The sequence below is a fragment of the Oncorhynchus mykiss genome, chromosome 10 (genome assembly GCF_013265735.2).
Source record: "Oncorhynchus mykiss isolate Arlee chromosome 10, USDA_OmykA_1.1, whole genome shotgun sequence".
Taxonomy (NCBI): Eukaryota; Metazoa; Chordata; class Actinopteri; order Salmoniformes; family Salmonidae; genus Oncorhynchus; species Oncorhynchus mykiss.
The window spans coordinates 83,654,141-83,674,534 of NC_048574.1; the positions used below are offsets into that span (position 1 = coordinate 83,654,141).

At 43.6% G+C, this 20,394-nt stretch overlaps 1 long non-coding RNA gene across 1 annotated transcript; it reads right to left on the reverse strand.

Moving 5' to 3' along the window:
* Nucleotides 1-1,478: 1,478 nt before the first annotated feature.
* On the reverse strand, nt 1,479-3,372 carry LOC118936841. Its single transcript, XR_005034290.1, has 2 exons — nt 2,597-3,372; nt 1,479-2,212 (listed from the first exon to the last, which is right to left on the reverse strand). It is a non-coding gene; the product is annotated as an uncharacterized LOC118936841 (long non-coding RNA).
* Nucleotides 3,373-20,394: the final 17,022 nt, after the last annotated feature.

Genomic DNA, 20,394 nt, shown 5'->3' on the forward strand with positions numbered 1-20,394 from the left:
ACCTACCTGTCGAGTCCTCTCCTTATGTCGAGTCCTGTCCTTGTGAAGTGTCTTCAACTTGTGTTGATTACCTACCTTTCGAGTCCTCTCGTGTAGAGTCCTGTCCTTGCGACGAGTCTGCTCCTTGCGACGAGTCTTCTCCTTGCGTAGTCTTCTCCTTGCGACGAGTCTTCTCCTTGCGACGAGTCTTCTCCTTGCGACGAGTCTTCTCCTTGCGACGAGTCTTCTCCTTGCGACGAGTCTTCTGCTTGCGACGAGTCTTCTGCTTGCGACGAGTCTTCTGCTTGCGACGAGTCTTCTGCTTGCGACGAGTCTTCTCCTTGCGACGAGTCTTCTCCTTGCGACGAGTCTTCTCCTTGCGACGAGTCTTCTCCTTGCGACGAGTCTTCCCTTGCGAAGAGTCTTCTGCTTGCGACGAGTCTTCTCCCTGCGATGAGTCTTCTCCTTGCGACGAGTCTTCTCCTTGTGTCGATTACCTATCTTTTGAGGCCTGTGCTTTCGACGAGTCTTCTCCTTGCGTAGAGTCTTCTCCTTGCGTAGAGTCTTCTCCTTGTGTCTATTACCTACCTGTCGAGTCCTCTCCTTGTGACGAGTCCTGTCCTTGCGACGATTCTTCTTCTTGTGTCGATTACCTACCTGTCAAGTCTTCTCCTTGCATAGTCTTCTCCTTGCGTAGAGTCTTCTCCTTGCGTCGAGTCTTCTCCTTGTGTCTATTACCTACCTGTCGAGTCCTCCTTGTGACGAGTCTTCTTGTGTCGATTACCTACCTGTCAAGTCCTCTCCTTATGTCGAGTCCTGTCGTTGTGAAGAGTCTTCTTGTGTCGATTACCTACCTGTCGAGTCCTGTCCTTGTGTAGAGTCTTCTCCTTGCCTAGAGTCTTCTCCTTGCGGAGAGTCTTCTCCTTGCGGAGAGTCTTCTCCTTGCGTAAAGTCCTCTCCTTGCGACGAGTCTTGTGTGAATTACCTACCTTTCGAGTCCACTCGCGTCGAGTCATCTCCTTGTGTCGATTACCTACCTGTCAAGTCCTCTCGTGTCGATTCCTGTCCTTGTGACGAGTCTTCTTGTGTCGATTACCTACCTGTCGAGTCCTCTCGTGTCGTTTCCTGTCCTTGCGACAATTCTTCTACTTGTGTCGATTACCTACCTGTCAAGTCCTCTCCTTGTGTCGAGTCTTCCTTGTGACGAGTCCTTCCGATGACTCTTCTCCTTGTGTCAATTACCTACCTGTCGAGTCCTCTCGTGTAGAGTCCTGTCCTTGCGACGAGTCTTCTCCTTGCGACGAGTCTTCTCCTTGCGACGAGTCTTCTCCTTGCGACGAGTCTTCTGCTTGCGACGAGTCTTCTGCTTGCGACGAGTCTTCTGCTTGCGACGAGTCTTCTCCTTGCGACGAGTCTTCTCCTTGCGACGAGTCTTCTCCTTGCGACGAGTCTTCTCCTTGCGACGAGTCTTCCCTTGCGAAGAGTCTTCTGCTTGCGACGAGTCTTCTGCTTGCGACGAGTCTTCTCCTTGCGACGAGTCTTCTCCTTGTGTCGATTACCTATCTTTTGAGGCCTGTGCTTTCGACGAGTCTTCTCCTTGCGTAGAGTCTTCTCCTTGCGTCGAGTCTTCTCCTTGTGTCTATTACCTACCTGTCGAGTCCTCTCCTTGTGACGAGTCCTGTCCTTGCGACGATTCTTCTTCTTGTGTCGATTACCTACCTGTCAAGTCTTCTCCTTGCATAGTCTTCTCCTTGCGTAGAGTCTTCTCCTTGCGTTGAGTCTTCTCCTTGTGTCTATTACCTACCTGTCGAGTCCTCCTTGTGACGAGTCCTCTCCTTGTGAAGAGTCTTCTACTTGTGTCGATTACCTACCTGTCGAGTCCTCTCCTTATGTCGAGTCCTGTCGTTGTGAAGAGTCTTCTTGTGTCGATTACCTACCTGTCGAGTCCTGTCCTTGTGTAGAGTCTTCTCCTTGCGTCGAGTCTTTTCCTTGTGTCTATTACCTACCTGTCGAGTCCTCCTTGTGACGAGTCTTCTTGTGTCGATTACCTACCTGTCAAGTCCTCTCCTTACGTCGAGTCCTGTCGTTGTGAAGAGTCTTCTTGTGTCGATTACCTACCTGTCGAGTCCTGTCCTTGTGTAGAGTCTTCTCCTTGCCTAGAGTCTTCTCCTTGTGTCTATTACCTACCTGTCGAGTCCTCCTTGTGACGAGTCTTCTTGTGTCGATTACCTACCTGTCGAGTCCTCTCCTTATGTCGAGTCCTGTCGTTGTGAAGAGTCTTCTTGTGTCGATTACCTACCTGTCGAGTCCTGTCCTTGTGTAGAGTCTTCTCCTTGCCTAGAGTCTTCTCCTTTTGGAGAGTCTTCTCCTTGCGGAGAGTCTTCTCCTTGCGTAAAGTCCTCTCCTTGCGACGAGTCTTGTGTGAATTACCTACCTTTCGAGTCCACTCGCGTCGAGTCATCTCCTTGTGTCGATTACCTACCTGTCGAGTCCTCTCCTTGTGTCGATTCCTGTCCTTGTGACGAGTCTTCTTGTGTCGATTACCTACCTGTCGAGTCCTCTCCTTATGTCGAGTCCTGTCCTTGTGAAGAGTCTTCTAGTTGTGTCGATTACCTACCTTTCGAGTCCTCTCGTGTCGAGTCCTCTCCTTGTGTCGATTCCTGTCCTTGCGACGAGTCTTCTCCATGTGTCAATTACCTACCGGTCGAATCCTCTCCTTGTGACGAGTCCTGTCCTTGCGACGAGTCTTCTCCTTGTGTCAAGTCCTGTCCTTGCGAAGAGTCTTCTACTTGCATTGAGTCATCTCCTTGTGTAGTCTTTTCCTTGTGTCGATGACCTACCTGTCGAGTCCTCTCCTTGTGTCGATTCCTGTCCTTGTGACGAGTCTTCTTCGTGTCGATTACCTACCTGTCGAGTCCTCTCCTTATGTCGAGTCCTGTCCTTGTGAAGAGTCTTCTTCTTGTGTCGATTACCTACCTGTCAAGTCTTCTCCTTGCGTAGAGTCTTCTCCTTGCGTAGAGTCTTCTCCTTGCGTAGAGTCTTCTCCTTGCGTAGAGTCTTCTCCTTGCGTAGATTACCTATCTGACGAGTCCTGTCCTTGTGAAGAGTCTTCTACATGTGTCGATTACCTACCTGCCGAGTCCACTCGTGTCAAGTCATCTCCTTGTGCAGTCTTCTCCTTGTGTCGATTACCTACCTGTCGAGTCCACTCGTGTCGAGTCTACTCCTTGTGTCGATTCCTGTCCTTGCGACGATTCTTCTACTTGTTGATTACCTACCTGTCGAGTCCTCTCCTTATGTCGAGTCCTGTCCTTGTGAAGTGTCTTCAACTTGTGTTGATTACCTACCTTTTGAGTCCTCTCGTGTAGAGTCCTGTCCTTGCGACGAGTCTTCTCCTTGTGTCGATTACCTATCTTTTGAGGACTGTGCTTTCGACGAGTCTTCTCCTTGCGTCGAGTCTTCTCCTTGTGTCTATTACCTACCTGTCGAGTCCTCTCCTTGTGACGAGTCCTGTCCTTGCGACGAGTCCTGTCCTTGCGACGATTCTTCTTCTTGTGTCGATTACCTACCTGTCAAGTCTTCTCCTTGCATAGTCTTCTCCTTGCGTAGAGTCTTCTCCTTGCGTCGAGTCTTCTCCTTGTGTCTATTACCTACCTGTCGAGTCCTCCTTGTGACGAGTCCTCTCCTTGTGAAGAGTCTTCTACTTGTGTCGATTACCTACCTGTCGAGTCCTCTCCTTATGTCGAGTCCTGTCGTTGTGAAGAGTCTTCTTGTTTCGATTACCTACCTGTCGAGTCCTGTCCTTGCGTAGAGTCTTCTCCTTGCGTCGAGTCTTCTCCTTGCGTCGAGTCTTCTCCTTGCGTCGAGTCTTCTCCTTGTGTCTATTACCTACCTGTCGAGTCCTCCTTGTGACGAGTCTTCTTGTGTCGATTACCTACCTGTCGAGTCCTCTCCTTATTTCGAGTCCTGTCCTTATGAAGTCTTCTAGTTGTGTCGATTACCTACCTTTCGAGTCCTCTCGTGTCGAGTCCTCTCCTTGTGTCGATTCCTGTCCTTGCGACGAGTCTTCTCCTTGTGTCAAGTCCTGTCCTTGCGAAGAGTCTTCTACTTGCATTGAGTCATCTCCTTGTGTAGTCTTTTCCTTGTGTCGATTCCTGTCCTTGTGACGAGTCCTCTCCTTGTGTCGATTCCTGTCCTTGTGACGAGTCTTCTTCTTGTGTCGATTACCTACCTTTCGAGTCCTCTCGTGTCGAATCCTCTCCTTGTGACGAGTCCTGTCCTTGCGACGATTCTTCTTCTTGTGTCGATTACCTACCTGTCAAGTCTTCTCCTTGCGTAGAGTCTTCTCCTTGCGTAGATTACCTATCTGACGAGTCCTGTACTTGCGACGAGTCCTGTCCTTGTGAAGGTCTTCTCCTTGTGTCGATTCCTGTCCTTGCGACGAGTCTTCTCCTTGCGACGTCTCGTCTCCTTGCGACGTCTTCTCCTTGCGTAGTCTTCTCCTTGCGACGATTCCTGTCCTTGCGACGAGTCTTCTCCTTGCGACGTCTTCTCCTTGCGTAGTCTTCTCCTTGCGTAGTCTGCTCCTTGCGACGAGTCTTCTCCTTGCGACGAGTCTTCTCCTTGCGACGAGTCTTCTCCTTGTGTCGATTACCTACCAGTCGAGTCCTCGTGTTGAGTTCGCTCCGTTAGTCTTCTCCTTGTGTAGATTACCTACCTGACGAGTCCTGTGCTTAAGACGAGTCCTGTCCTTGCAACGAGTGTCCTCGGGTCAATTACCTACCTGTCGAATCCTCTCCTAGTGACGAGTCCTGTCCTTGCGACGATTCTTCTACTTGTTGATTACCTACCTGTCGAGTCTTCTCCTTGTGTTGAGTCTTCTCCTTGTGTTGAGTCTTCTCCTTGTGTTGAGTCTTCTCCTTGTGTTGAGTCTTCTCCTTGTGTTGAGTCTTCTCCTTGTGTTGAGTCTTCTCCTTGTGTTGAGTCTTCTCCTTGTGTTGAGTCTTCTCCTTGTGTTGAGTCTTCTCCTTGTGTTGAGTCTTCTCCTTGTGTTGAGTCTTCTCCTTGTGTTGAGTCTTCTCCTTGTGTTGAGTCTTCTCCTACGTACGATATTATGATATTTAAGAAAAGGAGACAGAGGATACAGGGTCATGGTCATGCTAGTTGGATTAGTCTGCTGGTTTGAAGCGGAATAACTCAGAGGAGCTGCTGTAGTGTTGCCGGCGTGGAGAAGATCGGCTAGGCTCTGTAAGGATGATGGTAGTCAGAGGCAGAAACAAACGGATAAAACCACCCTGGCTGGATAAAACGGCCTCGGCTGGATAAAATAACCTCGGTTGGATAAAACAACCCTGGCTGGATAAAACAACCCTGGCTGGGATAAAACAACCCTGGCTGGATAAAACAACCCTGGCTGGGATAAAACAACCCTGGCTGGGATAAAACAACCCTGGCTGGGATAAAACAACCCTGGCTGGGATAAAACAACCCTGGCTGGGATAAAACAACCCTGGCTGGGATAAAACAACCCTGGCTGGATAAAACAACCCTGGCTGGGATAAAACAACCCTGGCTGGGATAAAACAACCCTGGCTGGGATAAAACAACCCTGGCTGGGATAAAACAACCCTGGCTGGGATAAAACAACCCTGGCTGGATAAAACAACCCTGGCTGGGATAAAACAACCCTGGCTGGATAAAACAACCCTGGCTGTATAAAACGTGTCCATGTAATGAGCAGCTCTACTATCTCGGTTGTAGCTCGCAGTGTTGCCAACTAGCGACATTGTCGCTATATTTAGCGAGTATTCAGACTCCTCTAGCGACACATTTTCAAAAAAGCGACTAGCGACAAAACTAGCGACTTTTTCTTGTTTTATTGGAGACTTTTGGAGACTCTGACATGAAAGCACGTATCGTTTTTACTCTTCTCAACGAGCAGACGTGGGCCCCACCCCCGTCCCAAAGCACTCACAAGTGGCCAGGTCCTCGCGCAGCAGTCCCCCCCCCCCAGCTGCAGTCAGAGCAGGAGATGTTCACCCCTCCGCATACAGACTGCAAATTAATCACGCATGCGGGAAGCCGCCGCTGGCTGATCTCGCCCTGGCTTACATTCAGGGCAGGATGTAAATGTAAAATGTTCATCTAAAATAAATAACTGCATTTGACTCACACAGCGTCAGTCACTTACTCACCTTGTCCACTGTGTGTGTGCCTCTCTGTGACACAAGCTAAACATCTAGCTGGCTAGCTCATCTTGTCTCAGTCTAAACTGTACACTCAAAAATACAGAAAGGAGTGGGAATCAAACTCTGAATTCAAAGGCTGGTTGTGTGAGATTCTGTGTTATGCACTATAGCCCGTTACCATATATGTGATTGAATATTATCTGCTGTTGGCTTGTGTGGATGTATGTGTTATGCAACATAGCTGACTTGAAACATTGTTAACAGTATCAGGGCCATGGGCCTTTCTCATGATGGAAAAATACAGAATAACATGAAGACAGGAACTGTGCAATGAGTTGGAGGGGGCCACATTCAGAACGTAGTGTTGCGAGAACAAACGGTCTTTTGTTAGATAACAGGAGCCAGGTGTGAGATAACCACGCCCAGTCTCTACTCTGACAGGCCGGCTCGGAAGCAGGAACTAATTCTGTCAGAGTATATTTATAATATCTTTGTCAAGAACAAGTCAGTTCTCTGTTTGCCCTGCGAGGTGGGACTGAGAGCCCATATATAAAAAAAATGCATTTACCACTTATTGCTTAGCTAATAAAAAAACGTATTGCTTAGCTAATAAAATAAAAAAATACAGAGTATACAAATTGGTGACTCATTGTCATATTTATCCTGATACCAGATTTTAATTAACGAAAACTCTTAACAGTTGAAGCCGTTTATTTGAGATAATACACAGGCATACTGCCTGTATTGTATATGCCCCCCCCCCCCTATGCCCCCCCCCCCCCCCCCCCACAAAAAAAACACACGACAACTCAAAAACATCCTCAAAAGGCAAAGCCTTATAACAGTTCCACCCAAAACAAGCTGCCATATATGGTTGTTTTTTGTAAAAGGCTTTTGAGGCCACCATGGCATTAGCTATCGCTGAAACACTGTTCCATGCTGGCATGTAATCTAGGAGAGAGGAATAACATTGTGGGAGAGACAAAAAGTGAAAAAAACACCCTAAATATATTTAGAATTACAAATTAACTTTCTTCCTCTCTCCTACAGCATAAATCACAATTACATGAACATGGCCAATTGTGCAAATTAGGCGATGACGTCTTTTTTTTTTTTTTACCGGAAGGCTTGCTAACTATCTCGTAAACACCTCGGATACAAGGTTAAACGGATATATCTTGTAATTGAACAAAATAGTAAGGTGGCCGATAATATAGGACGTATTTATCAAAAAGCTGATAGTAGTAGTATTTCCACTGAATTGTCAAACATGCTAATTGCTAACCCGTTAGCTAACATTTGTACGAGACCAACAATCATAAAACATTGATGGCTTGATCACAAGATAACACGGTTGACGGTAATATATTTCTTAAACGCTGTTGAATCTGCCGATAATACATGGTTCCACGATACTTACTTATTGTCTGGTGGCATTTATTATCTCTCTGTCCACAACTTGAAAGGGAGAATGGTACTCTCTCAACTGAGTTTTTTTCCCTGCCAAAGGTTGTGCATCTGTTGAATATCAAGAATATGGTATGACTATTAGAATGAAAGGCTTGTTGGGAAACTACACGTTCATATCCCTTATGGTAGCTCATGTTAGATGAGAATAGCAAAAGTTAAATACTAGTTATCTTTAAAAAAAAAGTGACGTTGCCAATTCTTGTTCCTGAATGTATTCCTTTATCCGGTCTTCAACTTGAACTCGAGATTTACCATTTCGAGAACGCAGCGTTACCTGCGAGCATATGATTGATCGGGAGGACTTACCTGTCATCACACTCCCTCATCTCATTGGTCGAGTAGGCGATACATTTCCGGGTGCCGTTAAGAGTGACTCGCTTGTGGTCGTGCTGGGAGAATATGGCGGCATAGAGCAGTCAAGAATTCAACATTGCGTGGAGGTGTGGTTATTGGAGGGTAAATAGTAATATGCTCTAAAACGCCCTGGTGACAAAAAAAAACGCCCTGGTGACAAAAAAAACGCCCTGTTTCCAATCGTCCACATGGCTGGGAGAATCTATTCAAAAATGTAAAAAAAACAACAGATGTATTGTTTGCTAACTAGCTACGTTTACAGTGCAGGCTAACTCAAATGAGCTGCTAGCCAACTTTACATACGGTATAGCTAGCTATTGTGAATTAAATATCACCAGCAACCTAACGTCATATTAGCTAGCTACCTTGATATTTATAAGAAAACACGTCAAATGCATTTGTAGGTAGCTAGCTAACAGCCATAGAGGAGGGTGAAAGGATAGCAACCCCAACTGTGGATAGGGCAGGTACTTTTGTGTAGTTCCAGTCCCTACAAGTGAGAACCGAGATAATAGTAACATACTATTCAGTGAGGTCTAATTTGAGCATAATGAAGTCTGTTTCTTGTGAGGTTTTCTGTCTTCAGATACAGAGGGCTGTGAAAGTCTGTCTGCAGATGAGGTGGTCCCAATGAAGAGTAGTGGTTCTCAGTCCTGGGGACTCAAATGGGGGGTACATTTTTGTTTTTGCCTTAGCACTACACAGCTGATACAAATGATCAACTTATCATCAAGCTTCAAGTGTTATTTATGTATTCATTTGTGACGCTATCCTTGATATGATCCTGCTATCCACATGCATCTATCAATCCAATGTTATGATTTGTTATAAGGGATATTATACTTTAGTAATCCACGGTGACCCGGTGATGTACAAATCTTAATAATGACATTATCTTCCATATTCCTACAGATACCTTGCAACTGGAGATTCCTTCAAAACGATTGCCTACAGTTACTGTTTAGGGCACTCACTGCAAGGTTGGGTGACCAGGGTCATCTGGGACTGCCTCCTGGAGAAATTCAGGCTGTGTGAAGGCTACCTGTGTCCTGCATAACTTCATGAGGATGGACACGCGGACCAGGAGGGGATGTGCAGCTCGCCGCCGTGTCCCAGAGGAGTCTGCTGCTCTGCAAGATGTTTCAAGGATGGGGTCCAACAACGCATCAAGAGAGGCAATCTGTGTGCGTGAGATCTTCACTATCTACCTCTGCTGTTCCCTGGCAACACCATAGACTACACTATGCACAACCAACGGCTCTTTTAAGAGCAATAAGAATTGCAATAAGAGTATTCTTCCGTTTACTTAGCTATGTGTAACAGTTTGGCTTCTGTCCCTCTCCTCACCCCTACCTGGGCTCGAACCAGGGACCCTCTGCACACATCGACAAAAGAGCAAGGGAAACGACTACTAGCAAGGAAAACGACTACTTCAAGGTCTGAGTGAGTGATGTCACAGATTTGGAAAGCTACTAGCAAGCACCACTAGCTAGCTATTTCACACCAGTTACATGTCAACTGCAGTTATTCAAATCCCAATTTTCTCCCTTTGATTTCTACTTCTCAGGTGAGGGTGCTGTTTAGGTAAGGGTGTGACGTCTGTATAAAAACAAGTCTATTTTAAGTCACCCATATTGAAAGAAAATTGAAAAATTAGATACCCTATAACCCACACTCATGCATCAATCTGATTGTTGGATTGTGATATGCAGGCTCAGGTATATAACTGGCTCCTTTCCGACCTTCAAATAGTCGCAATAAGAGGGCCAACCATGGAGAATAGCAAGACACTCAATTATTTCTATAACTAAGCTATATTGTTTGTCCTCGTGTGTCTGCATGTTTTTCAGCATAAAGTACTCTGCAGCCACTTAGTGTGGACACCAGGTGAGGCAACACACACAGATTCCCGTTGAACACTGTCTCTTTTAACTACCTTATTTCCTCAATAACAATGAGTATCTCCTTCACTTCATCCCTCAATCCTCTAGGCCAGGGCTGCCCAACCCTCTTCCTGGAGATCTACTGTCCTGTAGGTTTTCAGTCCAACCCTCTTCCTGGAGATCTACTGTCCTGTAGGTTTTTAGACCAACCCTCTTCCTGGAGATCTACTGTCCTGTAGGTTTTTAGTCCAACCCTAATTTAGCACATCTGATTCAGCTAGTTAAGGTCTTGTTGAACAGCTAATTAGTAGAATCGGGTGTGTTAAATTAGGGTTGGACTGAACCCACGGGAGGGTCGATCTCCAGGAAGAGGGTTGGGCAGCCCTGATCTAGGTTATATCAGCTGTGTCGGTGAACCCCTCCCGCATCTGAACTGGCTTCATAGAGGGCACAGCATGATCAGAAGTGAGAGGTCACTTGGTCAGGTCAACAGGAAGTATTATTAAAGAGATGCTTTACATTGAAATAGAGATGCAGTAGTCCCAGAGTTAATGATCCCAGGTCAGTTTATATTATACAGGAAGTATTATTAAAGAGATGTAGTAGTCCCAGAGTTAATGATCCCAGGTCAGTTTATATTATACAGGAAGTATTATTAAAGAGATGCAGTAGTCCCAGAGTTAATGATCCCAGGTCAGTTTATATTATACAGGAAGTATTATTAAAGAGATGTAGTAGTCCCAGAGTTAATGATCCCAGGTCAGTTTATATTATACAGGAAGTATTACTAAAGAGATGTAGTAGTCCCAGAGTTAATGATCCCAGATCAGTTTATATTATACAGGAATTATTATTAAAGAGATGCTTCACATTGAAATACAGATAGAGATGTAGTAGTCCCAGAGTTAATGATCCAAGGTCAGTTTTTTTGCATTTCACCTCCTGAACGATTATGAAAAACACAAGGCTTAAACATGCTCTCTCTCTCCATCGGCTCTCTTTTCTGCAGGTATGTTTTGATGTGAGAGAGAGGATGCCACCTCACCCGCTCTTAAGATAACCTTCGGGCTGACTGAGAGCCCAAGGCTGGTTAGGAGACCCTATGTAATAGTGATGAACTGAGAGAATTAGGGTAGCAGAATATTAGGGTAGCACTGTGATTCATTAATCATATGCTGTCTTCCCTGCTCCTGTGTTCTTACCTCGTTCCCTTTGTCTTTTACACCTCTCCCCACCTCTTTCTTCCTGTTTTATAATGCACACAAGATAGATGTGCATTGAAGTACAAGATAGATGTGCATTGAAGTACAAGATAGATGTGCATTGAAGTACAAGATAGATGTGCATTGAAGTACAAGATAGATGTGTATTGAAGTACAAGATAGATGTGCATTGAAGTACAGATTGAACTTGTATTTATAATGCATGTATTATGTATTTTTAACATTTTGTATAATGAATTTTCAAAGAGTTTCACTTTCTCTACTATTGGGCAATTTTAAGTCTCATTTAATGAAATACTACACCTAATTGTGTTTATCAGATCAATGCAGACGAAGGGCATTAGATTAACTGGTTTTAGGCTATTTACATGATGCATAGGAAGTGTAGTGTACTGTTTAAAAATATATATATATTTCTGTATACATGAAATACAAATCAGCCTTTTTACTAGTTAAATCCTGTTTGTAGTCTATTAGTTACAATGTGTAACCACTGATGTCCCAGGACCAAGACTGGTAAACACTGTTGAAGTGTATAATTGTAATACATACATGTAGACACAGCGTCATTCAAAGACTAATTTGATACTCCTGGTATTGGATACGACTGAAGAACCATCTCAAAGACATTCACACCTAAACTGCACCTGTATTTGCTAAGGAAGCGTACATGAGCAGTGAACATATTAAAAGTACAGGTTACAATGTGGGGATCTCATGCATGGTCATAACTACATGTATATACGACTTGCATCCTTGGCACAAAGTTATATTGTATTCTACTCAATCCATAGGCTTCGTTAGTGTCCTTCAGGCGGCTTTGAAGTTGATACAACCTGGCTATGAGAGCTGTGGTTCATACCCAGGTTCTGAACTAATATGTACACACCAAGTGTTTTGGTCCATGCACTGATCGGCTAGCTGCACATCCATAGGCATACAGGTATTTTAATTATCAACTGCACAATACGCAAGAACAAAGCAGAAGCCCCCCCCTAAAATAGGCCTAGCGACGTCCCTGCGTCTCGTCAATAACAACGACGAGACCGCCTCTAGACAGATAAGACGTGCAGCGGAAACAACCTGGAGCTGAACACGAAGAAAAGAAAGGACGTCATAGAGGATTTTATAAATGTTTTATTTGTTCCATGTGGACTGTTATACTGACTACCTCTGTGTACTATGTAGACCTACTGACCTATGTGAGAGAGCTCCAAATAATAATTCCAATATATTACTTTTAATAGGTACTTGCAAATGGCAATTATACTACTTGAATAACATTTAGAAAAGCTTCTGATCGAGTTTGGAACTGTCAGATAATTTCTGTACCACAGAAATATAACGATAGTAAAATATAACGTAATGAAACAGGCAGGGAGCAGGACTCGAACCCTCGACCTTCTAGCCCGAAGTCCAGCGCGCTATCGACTGTGACCCAAAAACATGCTCAAGCAGAAAGTCGCTATCCACGCTTATAAACCCAGGGTCGTTACGCTATACGATGATATTGTGTACGACCGATGATATTATGATATGTAACAAAAGGGGACAGAGGAATCAGGGTGACGGTTATGTTAGCTCGATTAGTCTGCTGGTTTGACGCTCAAAAAGCGGCTTTACTCCGAGGTACAGCAGTAGTGTTGCCGGACTGGAGAAGTTAGGCTGGGCTCAGTGAGGACGATGGCAGTCAGAGGCAGGAACACGGCTGCGTTACGACACCAGTCAAATCGATGCGCAGCTCTACTATCTCGGTTGTAGCTTGAATAGAGACGCAAGTGTCAGATATTGAATAGAGGTGATAGTGTCAGATATTGAATAGAGGTGATAGTGTCAGATATTGAATAGAGGTGATAGTGTCAGATATTGAATAGAGGTGGTAGTGTCAGATATTGAATAGAGGTGCTAGTGTCAGATATTGAATAGAGGTGCTGGTGTCAGATATTGAATAGAGGTGGTAGTGTCAGATATTGAATAGAGGTGATAGTGTCAGATATTGAATAGAGGTGATAGTGTCAGATATTGAATAGAGGTGGTAGTGTCAGATATTGAATAGAGGTGCTAGTGTCAGATATTGAATAGAGGTGCTGGTGTCAGATATTGAATAGAGGTGGTAGTGTCAGATATTGAATAGAGGTGATAGTGTCAGATATTGAATAGAGATGATAGTGTCAGATATTGAATAGAGGTGCTGGTGTCAGATATTGAATAGAGGTGGTAGTGTCAGATATTGAATAGAGGTGCTGGTGTCAGATATTGAATAGAGGTGGTAGTGTCAGATATTGAATAGAGGTGATAGTGTCAGATATTGAATAGAGGTGATGGTGTCAGATATTGAATAGAGGTGGTAGTGTCAGATATTGAATAGAGGTGGTAGTGTCAGATATTGAATAGAGGTGGTAGTGTCAGATATTGAATAGAGGTGATAGTGTCAGATATTGAATAGAGGTGATGGTGTCAGATATTGAATAGAGACGCAAGTGTCAGATATTGAATAGAGGTGGTAGTGTCAGATATTGAATAGAGGTGCTGGTGTCAGATATTGAATAGAGGTGGTAGTGTCAGATATTGAATAGAGGTGATAGTGTCAGATATTGAATAGAGGTGATGGTGTCAGATATTGAATAGAGGTGGTAGTGTCAGATATTGAATAGAGGTGGTAGTGTCAGATATTGAATAGAGGTGATAGTGTCAGATATTGAATAGAGGTGATAGTGTCAGATATTGAATAGAGGTGCTAGTGTCAGATATTGAAAAGAGGTGCTGGTGTCAGATATTGAATAGAGGTGGTAGTGTCAGATATTGAATAGAGGTGATAGTGTCAGATATTGAATAGAAGTGATAGTGTCAGATATTGAATAGAGGTGGTAGTGTCAGATATTGAATAGAGGTGGTAGTGTCAGATATTGAATAGAGGTGGTAGTGTCAGATATTGAATAGAGGTGCTAGTGTCAGATATTGAATAGAGGTGGTAGTGTCAGATATTGAATAGAGGTGGTAGTGTCAGATATTGAATAGAGGTGCTAGTGTCAGATATTGAATAGAGGTGGTAGTGTCAGATATTGAATAGAGGTGGTAGTGTCAGATATTGAATAGAGGTGCTGGTGTCAGATATTGAATAGAGGCGCAAGTGTCAGATATTGAATAGAGACGCAAGTGTCAGATATTGAATAGAGGTGCTAGTGTCAGATATTGAATAGAGGTGCTAGTGTCAGATATTGAATAGAGGTGATAGTGTCAGATATTGAATAGAGGTGATAGTGTCAGATATTGAATAGAGACGCAAGTGTCAGATATTGAATAGAGGTGCTAGTGTCAGATATTGAATAGAGGTGGTAGTGTCAGATATTGAATAGAGACGCAAGTGTCAGATATTGAATAGAGGTGCTAGTGTCAGATATTGAATAGAGGTGCTAGTGTCAGATATTGAATAGAGGTGATAGTGTCAGATATTGAATAGAGGTGCTAGTGTCAGATATTGAATAGAGGTGATAGTGTCAGATATTGAATAGAGGTGATAGTGTCAGATATTGAATAGAGGTGATAGTGTCAGATATTGAATAGAGGCGCAAGTGTCAGATATTGAATAGAGGTGATAGTGTCAGATATTGAATAGAGGTGCTAGTGTCAGATATTGAATAGAGGTGATAGTGTCAGATATTGAATAGAGGCGCAAGTGTCAGATATTGAATAGAGGTGATAGTGTCAGATATTGAATAGAGGTGCTAGTGTCAGATATTGAATAGAGGTGATAGTGTCAGATATTGAATAGAGGCGCAAGTGTCAGATATTGAATAGAGGTGATAGTGTCAGATATTGAATAGAGGTGATAGTGTCAGATATTGAATAGAGGCGCAAGTGTCAGATATTGAATAGAGGTGCTAGTGTCAGATATTGAATAGAGGTGATGGTGTCAGATATTGAATAGAGGCGCTAGTGTCAGATATTGAATAGAGGTGCTAGTGTCAGATATTGAATAGAGGCGCTAGTGTCAGATATTGAATAGAGGTGGTAGTGTCAGATATTGAATAGAGACGCAAGTGTCAGATATTGAATAGAGGTGCTAGTGTCAGATATTGAATAGAGGTGCTAGTGTCAGATATTGAATAGAGGCGCTAGTGTCAGATATTGAATAGAGGTGCTAGTGTCAGATATTGAATAGAGGTGCTAGTGTCAGATATTGAATAGAGGTGGTAGTGTCAGATATTGAATAGAGGTGGTAGTGTCAGATATTGAATAGAGGTGATAGTGTCAGATATTGAATAGAGGTGGTAGTGTCAGATATTGAATAGAGGTGGTAGTGTCAGATATTGAATAGAGGTGCTAGTGTCAGATATTGAATAGAGGTGGTAGTGTCAGATATTGAATAGAGGTGGTAGTGTCAGATATTGAATAGAGGTGGTAGTGTCAGATATTGAATAGAGGTGCTAGTGTCAGATATTGAATAGAGGTGGTAGTGTCAGATATTGAATAGAGGTGGTAGTGTCAGATATTGAATAGAGGTGATAGTGTCAGATATTGAATAGAGGTGGTAGTGTCAGATATTGAATAGAGGTGATAGTGTCAGATATTGAATAGAGGTGGTAGTGTCAGATATTGAATAGAGGTGATAGTGTCAGATATTGAATAGAGGTGGTAGTGTCAGATATTGAATAGAGGTGGTAGTGTCAGATATTGAATAGAGGTGGTAGTGTCAGATATTGAATAGAGGTGGTAGTGTCAGATATTGAATAGAGGTGATAGTGTCAGATATTGAATAGAGGTGGTAGTGTCAGATATTGAATAGAGGTGGTAGTGTCAGATATTGAATAGAGGTGGTAGTGTCAGATATTGAATAGAGGTGGTAGTGTCAGATATTGAATAGAGGTGGTAGTGTCAGATATTGAATAGAGGTGCTAGTGTCAGATATTGAATAGAGGTGGTAGTGTCAGATATTGAATAGAGGTGGTAGTGTCAGATATTGAATAGAGGTGGTAGTGTCAGATATTGAATAGAGGTGCTAGTGTCAGATATTGAATACAAACAAAAGGTTCTCACTCAGTCGAGGTTTGATGAGTAACAATAAAAACATAGCAACAAAGAGAGGACAAATAGCACAATTCAAGTTTCTTTATCAATGACAAATACACTTCATATTAGTAGTCAATACTCACCAATAAGCCATCCGTCCTCAACAGCTCCCTCCTGTAGGTGGAAAGGCAAACTTTGCTGTTCTGCAGAATGAACAAGTCGTGCTTTCTACCTGGCCACCACATTCAGCAGCGTCTTTTACACATAACATTATGTAAACAGTATCATTTTAGACCGTCCCCTCGCGAACCAGGGACCCTCTGCACACATCAACAACAGTCACCCACGAAGCATAGTTAGTTACCCATCGGTCCACAAAAGCCGCGGCCCTTGCAGAGCAAGGTCTCAGAGCAAGTGACGTCACCGATTGAATCGCTATTTAGCGCGCACCACCGCTAACTAGCTATCAGTTTCACATCCGTTACACTTACCTATCATCACCTTCACATTAAGAATATAAGTCTTCTCTGATTACATAGCCTTGTTGAACTCGTTTTGGGATGGTGCTCTTATGGTGATTTTGGTGCCGTCTATTGCTCCATTCGTATTTGGGAACCCATTGATGGAAAAGAACCCATTCAATCAGTTGTGCGATGATAGAAATGGTATATTACACGTTTGCTGATGATTAGATCCTCAACATTGTCTCATCGAGGGGTGTGAGATGCCGCTGGCGGATCCGCGAACATCCGGCTGAAAAGTGCCGGTTACCAAAAACCCGAGGGTGGATAGCACTTTGACGTGCACCCGAATGGCTTGGGTTTGCCTTTCAAAGTAGGTCTTATATCCTCACAAGATTGGTTTAGGGAAACGATATCTGATCAGCCAATCTGTACTTCCTCCTAAAAAAAAAGTCCCACCTGTCTGTAAAAACGGACTCCCTGCGAAATGCAACGGTGACAAATCTTCCAACAGAGCAGATCAGACATCTCTCATTGGATTTCCATGATCTCCGTCCTTATAGTATTTAAACAATAGCTTCACCTCTAATTTAATAAATTACTGGACTTTATGTGGATTGTTATTTATTTATTTTGTATTATTTTTACCATGAGATTTTCACTCTACCCTGCCATTAACATCTGCTTCCATGCACATGTAACTAATAAACTATAAAATGTATTATTATAAAACTATTATTAATTAATAGTGTTATTACTATCATTGTTAAAAGTGGCATTATCATGTTTTGTTGTTGCATTACGGCCGTTACCATGACAACTGTCCAGTAATCATTACTTTTAATCCCGTGAACAAAATTTGTTAACGCTATAATCTAATTTCTGCAGTAAAGACGATTCACTTTATTACTTGTTTTCATATTGTTGAACAATATTCTAAGTCTGCTAATATTTCCTCCTAAAGTGTTACGAATTTCGAAAAAATATTTTTTTAAGGAATAACAAAAAGGAAATTCACAAACAGCGGGACTTTTATTTTTGAAGGAAAATCGCCGAGGTCAAGGTCTTATTCTTGCTAGGTCTTGCTTATTTTTATTGGCGGAATTGAGCTATAATAAAGAGGTAAACCCTTTCCTCTACTTCCTTAGAAATGGACTTCCTGTTTCAACACAGAAAGCTGCTGATAGACTGAGGTGGTTGTGTTGATATCCAGCCAGTCCCATAAACCTCTAACAGGCCAACACTGTACAATATATTCATAAAAAATATTTATGTTGAATGTGCGTAGGACTGACTGACCCTCCTGCTAGATAGAAGTCCAGCTAGGTACCTAGCGTAGGACTGACTGACCCTCCTGCTAGATAGAAGTCCAGCTAGGTACCTAGTGTAGGACTGACTGACCCTCCTGCTAGATAGGGGTCCAGCTAGGTACCTAGTGTAGGACTGACTGACCCTTCTGCTAGATAGAAGTCCAGCTAGGTACCTAGTGTAGGACTGACTGACCCTCCTGCAAGACAGGCGTCCAGCTAGGTATCTAGTTTAGGACTGACTGACCCTCCTGCTAGATAGGGGTCCAGCTAGGTACCTAGTGTAGGACTGACTGACCCTCCTGCTAGATAGGGGTCCAGCTAGTTACCTAGTGTAGGACTGACTGACCCTCCTGCTAGAAGATCCACACTTCCAGGAGGCTGCAGAAGGAGAGAGGCTGTTTGATTGGGCATTCCAGGAGGCGGCAGAAGGAGAGAGGCTGTTTGATTGGACCTTTCGTAAGTTTTATCGTTATTTTAGTGTTCATGTTTGATTTACATTTTCGGCAGCCTGAATTAAAGCAACAGACAACCAGAACATGTTGAACCATCCTGCCCGTCTATTCTGCCTGGTCTCCCCACCTCCAGGGGTTGACTACAACTGTTGATCTGAAGCTGTGAACAAAGATATGGGGTCCAGCTCCCCAAGAAGGTTGATCATCCTGGAACACGACTCAGTTCCTTTTCTCAACACCATGTCGATGATGTCACGTGCCTTCTCTGCCCTCTCAGCGATTCCCCCTTTCGTGAGTCCATTTCCTAATTTCCTTCAGACAGAGTGAGTTGTAATCCCGTAAAGAATCTAAGGAAGGTCTTTGGTCAAGACGTCAACGTGGTGGTGTGTATCTTTGACTATCCTGACTATCAGCTTCCCCATCTGTATAGGACAAGAGATCATTCCAGTTCATCGCCTTAATTGCGTTTTCAAAATCATGTTGTGGAAATTCTTCCACAGAGAGACACTCGAAGTCAATCTGAAATGAGCTGGAAAGGTTCAAACCAATCAGGATCTCTCCCTGGGCATACCCAACTCAATGTACCATAGTACACATGTCAATCAGGAGCTCTCCCTGGGCAGACCCAACTCAATGTACCATAGTACACATGTCAATCAGGATCTCTACCTGGTCAGACCCAACTCAATGAACCATAGTACACATGTCAATCAGGATCTCTCCCTGGGCAGACCCAACTCAATGTGCCATAGTACACATGTCAATCAGGATCTCTCCCTGGGCAGACCCAACTCAATGTGCCATAGTACACATGTCAATCAGGATCTCTCCCTGGTCAGACCCATCTCAATGTACACATATCAATCAGGAGCTCTCTCTGGTCAGACCCAACTCAATGTGCCATAGTACACATGTCAATCAGGATCTCTCTCTGGTCAGACCCAACTCAATGTACCATAGTACACATGTCAATCAGGAGCTCTCTCTGGTCAGACCCAACTCAATGTGCCATAGTACACATGTCAATCAGGATCTCTACCTGGTCAGACCCAACTCAATGTACCATAGTACACATGTCAATCAGGATCTCTACCTGGTCAGACCCAACTCAATGTACCATAGTACACATGTCAATCAGGAGCTCTCCCTGGTCAGACCCAACTCAATGTACCATAGTACACATGTCAATCAGGAGCTCTCCCTAGTCAGACCCAGCAGTTGTCTTATATATGGCTATACACAGACAAGTTATATTTAAATGATTTGGCAAATTTCATGAATCATTAACGTTTTGCTTCATTTATGTGACCGACCAATACTGGTTCATAACATTTGACAGACCAACACCTCACCAGTCTTCTTCGCTCTAAAATGAGACCTTGAAACTGAGATATCTCCTTCTCAAGTCTGGGCTTACTGCCAAATTACAGCTACTGATAGTGAGGATCTGTACAGTCGGCCACTTAATGAACACACATTGGTTTATAGAAAAGCACATGAATAAAACACGTGTTTTAAAGAATAGAAAACATTACAATTTAAAATAATTTAAGTGTCTTTGTCCACAGACTAGGAGACAGGCCTCAGCATCTTCAGATTAGGTGGAGAAGTGTCTTTGTCCACAGACAAGGAGACAGGCCTCAGCATCTTCAGATTAGGTGGAGAAGTGTCTTTGTCCACAGACTAGGAGACAGGCCTCAGCATCTTCAGATTAGGTGGAGAAGTGTCTTTGTCCACAGACTAGGAGACAGGCCTCAGCATCTTCAGATTAGGTGGAGAAGTGTCTTTGTCCACAGACTAGGAGACAGGCCTCAGCATCTTCAGATTAGGTGGAGAAGTGTCTTTGTCCACAGACTAGGAGACAGGCCTCAGCATCTTCAGATTAGGTGGAGAAGTGTCTTTGTCCACAGACTAGGAGACAGGCCTCAGCATCTTCAGATTAGGTGGAGAAGTGTATTTGTCCATAGACTAGGAGACAGGCCTCAGCATCTTCAGATTAGGTGAAGTAGTGTCTTTTGTCCACAGACTAGGAGACAGGCCTCAGCATCTTCAGATTAGGTGGAG